A 5,314-nucleotide genomic window follows, 5' to 3' on the forward strand; every position below is an offset into this window, starting at 1 on the left:
TTTCCAAATATGGAAACCTTCTGAAAATGAAAACTTTCCTAGAATGCAAACTTTCTAAATACTAAAACTTTGAAAAAATAGAAATATGCTAAAAATGGAATCTTTCCAAAAATGGAAACCTACTAAAAATCAAAATTTTCCAAACCCTTCCTAAAAATATAGATTTCTTAATTGATTCATACAATGAATTTATCCAATTAATCAAACAAGGGTTTTAGATATTAAAAACATTCATAGGTGCTTTTCAAAGTGAAGAACAATCAAATTCATAAACAAGGGTTTCAACCCTAATATAATCTAAAACAATTTCAATCAAACATTGAGAATGCAGATATTTTTCAATTTAAGAACTACTTTGTAAAACTCATGAGACTATACCTAGAGTTGATGCTAAATAACAAACACACAAAATACAAAAGAATTTTCCTTGTCTTTTGAAAACCTTCTTAGAAATCGGCTTCTCCAAACCTATCTATTTAGAAATAAGCTTTGATTTCCTAATAAAGAGCTTTCCCCCAAATTAGGACTTCGATTGTGTAATCACGTGAAACCCTTTTCTTTTATTATAATTTAATTTCATGCACAAAATTTATGCAATTTAGTTAAAATAAACTTTATTAAGTTAATGCTTTCACTCTCTTGTTAAAGCACGAGACACTTTTAATTAAATAGTTTTTAATTTAACTAATAATATTATTTAGAGTTTATTATTTAAAATAAAACTCCTAAATAAATATATATATTTTTTAGGCAAGAGTGACAAGCCACTATATTATATTAAAAAATCTGGTTTAAAAAAGGTCAACTAGGAAAGAACCAGTAAGAAAACCTAGCATTGTCCCTTATATTTACATTGATCATAGTTTTCAAATTTATATTTTTGAATCCAAAATAGGAGCAAAAGTTTTTAAAACGTGGAGACTATACTGTCTCCCTTGAGAAAATATCCCAAAAACAAATTTGAAGTCTTATGCTCTGAGGTGGAAGTGTTTGAAAGAACTTCAGCAATAATGCATGCCACTTGAGTCCTTGAAACCTTTTAACCATGGAATTCAATGCTGAATTTGCACTAATTACTCTATCTTTTATGTCTTTCTTTCCTTTCGTCTTCAGAACAAGGTTGATATCATTGTTTGAAGCAAATTCATCTATAGAACTGACCTTTAGAATCATGTACCTCAAGTTCATTTCCACAATTTTTTTCTATGAGCTTTGGTAATGAAATTTCTGACTTCCCAAAAATATTAGTGGAAAATGAAGAGATTCCATTGAGAACACTTGGAGATATGCCTTGAGACTCATAAACAACCACCACATGCTTCACATTTGCTAACTTATCTTTTTCAATAATGTACAAAGCATCATTTGTGGTAACTTGAGAACTAGGACCATCCTCTGAGGGTCCTATGGATACCACTGCTTTGCTGGCATTTCCTATAGCTTTAGCAATGGATTCTACATCCTTGATATCAAACTCCACTGCATTTAGACATCTGACATCCTTTGCACCGATTATCTTATACTGAATGGAAAATTGCTCCAAGTCTTGAACAAATGAGAGGTCTATAACACCAGATCACACAATAAAACCTTACAGGAGCAGCATTTGTGAGATCTTGGCACCAAACTAACCTGTCACACCTGCTCTAAACACTGTTTTGGCTTCTTTCTACTTTGATTTACCCAGCCCAAAAGGATTTGATTTGTAACTTAACATTAAAGATGATGAATCCTTTACAAGGTGTACTAGATCCTCGTCCTCACTCTTCTATTTGAAACCCCAGCTGAAATTATTTAAAAATGAGGATTGCTATGCTACAACTAGTAACAAGCTTTTTGATTTATACCTTCTATGAGCTTTATGATCTGGAGTTACAAATATGTTTTGGTTATGGGACATTTTGTGTGAGTTGCCTAGTTAGCCTAAAAATGGCAATGAAAGAGTTGCCATGTGTGTGGGCATGAAAATGCCAATGATAGGAATCATTGATCGATGCTACATATGCATGTTCACTAGGCATTGATATATATATTCACTGGGCATTGGACATGGCTTATATTATTGTTTATCCATAGCAATAATCTTTTTTAAGTCCTCATAATTTTCAATGATTGATCATGGATTGAGAGATGAGAAGTGTACCCCGTCACACCCCATATTGGAGAGATGATCTGCCACATGATTGTCTTCCTAGAAGATATGTGAGATACATATATCTTGAAACTCATCTAATTGCTTCCATACCTAGCCAAAAATATGTTTTTCTATGTATGCAAGCATTAATTATAATTGTCGAATCTCCTTCAATGTGTAATCTTTGATATTTCCCTTGCTTTGCAAGAATAAGACCAACTAAGAGGGCTTGCAATTCTACCATGTTAATAGTTATAGATGGTAGAGGAGAATTAGTAATAGCCACTACTACACCTTGTGAATCCTGAATGCATGCACCCAATCTAGAAGGACCTAGATTTCCTCGAGAAGCCCCATCAAAATTTAGTTTCCAAAAGCCTCCCAAAGGATATGTCCATTGAATTGTAGACCAAGGAACCAAAGAGTCATTTTCAGATTGTTTAATTTTCTAACTATCAGGAATGAACAACTACTTCCATTGTTGAATGATTTTAGAGTCCCTTGTTGTAATAGTAGGATAAAATTTTGAATGATGCAAACTCAAATTTGTTACTTCTAATATTGATCTCTCAAGCCCCTCCAAGATTTTGTCAACTGTAAAAGCCTCTTTCCTAAAAATACATTTGTTCCTTTCCCACCAAATAGCCCACATAACTAATGCCTGGATACATTTCCAAATGTTTGCAGATATAGGATCTAGATATAGGATAGGCTAAGCTTGAATAAAATCCCAAAGATTATTTTGAATTGGAGTACTGTAATTCAACTTGTTCAGTATGAAAGTCTAGCATGTATTAGCAAAAGAACATGGAAGGAGTAGATGATCCATAGTATCTTCACATTCATTGCAAAATAGACAATTAAATAAATTATTATTAAACTGATGCAGCAGCATCCAGAGGTATAAGGGCAATCCTGTGTCACCCAAAAAAAATGTACTTAGACTTAGTTTCTATTTCATGTCTTTACATTTTTGGATACCCATTTGGCTCAAATAAAGGTTCCAGCTCTCATAGTTCAACTATCAATGCATTTGAAAATCTCAAAAAAATAGGAGCATGTATTTTGACCATCATTTTGGTAAACTAGAAGGTGTGAATTGGACAGATGAATGTAATCATGATTTAGAGCATTCCAAAAAAAGAATCAGGTCAATAGGCCCCACAGTTTGAAAGTTATGGCAGTTTTTCGAGTTTTGGAGACCTCCTAAGAATGCTTCAAAGTCAGGTTTGGGGCACTAAATGACCTCAAAAAGGGGCAAAAAATGGGGGATGAGAAAATCTGGTCCATAGGGCTATAGAGCGCTTTGAGAGCTTTTCAAAAATGTAAACGGTTCGTCAATCGGAGCTACGGTTCAAAAGTTATGCCTCCCGAAAGTTCGGCTACCGTTTCTAGATTCTTCTAGATTTGCACCAACTTCTAACGCAGCTTCTGGAACCTTCTATTTTGTTGGTGGATGCCTACTAGCACTTTATAGAATGTACTCCTAGTCCTTAACCCTCCGGGGTCTATTTAAGGAGATTTATAGCATTGTAAAAGGCAGTTCGGAGTGGAGTTTGAGAGGAGGTGCTAAAAGGAGAAATATTCTCCAGATTTATGCTATTGTAAGCCCTTAGGGCATGTTCTGAAGTTTATTTTCTTTGTACTAGTTGTACTAGATTATTTTCTCAGTTAATATATTTTCCCTCTCTATTGGTTCCATTTTGTTCTTGGGTTGTGTCCCCATCAAGTGGTATCAGAGCGAGTTTTCCTGAGTGTGTAGACAGAGCGCCAATTGTGAGGCAGTTTGCACTAGGACTCTGTGGTTGTGGGATCGAGTTAGAAGATGCCTCCATGAAGAGAGTGTGGTGAAAGGGCCAGAGCTATTGATCCTGAGGAGGTTAGAGCCCTCAAGAGGTAGGTACAAGCATTGCAAGAGGAGCTTCATAGAGGAGCAAATGTTGCCGCAGGTGACAACAGTGAGGATGACAATGAAGAGGAAGTAATGGGACTAGAAGAGGAAGAAGACAGGGAAGTTCTAAATCTTGTAGAGGAAAGGCTTTTTAGGGCCATTACTAAGTTTGGGAAAAGACCTACAATTGAAGTGGGTATATTTTCAAGAAATCTGAAACCAGATGAGTTGATCGATTGGATCAATGAACTGGAAGAATACTTTGAGTATGAGGATATAAGGGACCCAGATAGGGTTAATTTTGCAAAGGCCAAATAGAAAGGCCATGCCAAAATTTGGTGGCAAGAGGTTCAATTGGAAAGACGTAGAAGAGGAAAGGAGAAGATCACAAGATGGGAGTGCATGGTGGACAAATTGAAGAAGCAGTTCATTCCTGTGGACTACGAGCTTGATCTGTTTAAGAAGATACATGGGTTAAAGCAAGTAGGAAGATCAGTCCAAGAATATACAGAGGATTTTTACTGACTCTTGATTAGAGCGGGGCATGCAGAAGCAAATAAGGAGAAGGTTGCTCGTTATATCAGTGGGTTGCGACCTAGCATCCAGGAGGAATTAAGTCTGGTAAGAATGACCAGCGTTGAAGAGGCATACCAGTTTGCCCTACGAGTTAAAGAGAAGCTAAATAAAAGATTTGAAGGAAGACAAAGAGGGCACGGTCAAGGAGGAAGGGGAAGCGGTAGATCATCTGGAGGCTACAATGAAACCCAAAAGAAAAATGAAGATGTGGGTACTAGCAAAAACTAGAGGAATGAGGGTTTCAACCGCTCCCATGATCAAGACTTTGGAAATCAAAGAGGAAGAGGTAGAGGATATGGACAAGGAAGAGGGGGCTTCCATGGTACCTATTTCCATTGCAATGAAGAAGGTCATCGTGCCTTTGAATGCCCTCAACGGCAAGGAAGGACAGATAGGAGAGCTAAGGGCCAAGCTAGGGTTGCTCATGTAGATGAGGATGCACAATCATCACATTCAGAGGATGCAGAAAGAGGAGAGACCTTGGTAAATGAAAGAGTCCTACTAAGTGGTGAGAATGAACTAGGACAACGAAGGAGTTTGTTTCGTACTAGATGCAAGTGTGAGGATAAATGTTATGATGTGATCATTGATGGTGGTAGCACTAATAAACTGGTATCAGAAGAGATGGTCTCTAAGCTGAATCTCAAGAGGGAGAAACATCCCCAACCCTATTGGATTTCTTGGGTAAAAGATGATCATAAGGTCCTGGTAAG

General features: G+C 36.6%; 1 pseudogene; it reads right to left on the reverse strand.

Moving 5' to 3' along the window:
- Positions 1 to 907: 907 nt before the first annotated feature.
- Positions 908 to 1,951, reverse strand: LOC149537659 (protein PLASTID TRANSCRIPTIONALLY ACTIVE 16, chloroplastic-like; annotated as a pseudogene).
- Positions 1,952 to 5,314: the final 3,363 nt, after the last annotated feature.

The sequence above is a fragment of the Cupressus sempervirens genome, chromosome 9, assembly GCF_028749045.1.
Source record: "Cupressus sempervirens isolate cs-2001-9-10 chromosome 9, ASM2874904v1, whole genome shotgun sequence".
Taxonomy (NCBI): domain Eukaryota; kingdom Viridiplantae; phylum Streptophyta; class Pinopsida; order Cupressales; family Cupressaceae; genus Cupressus; species Cupressus sempervirens.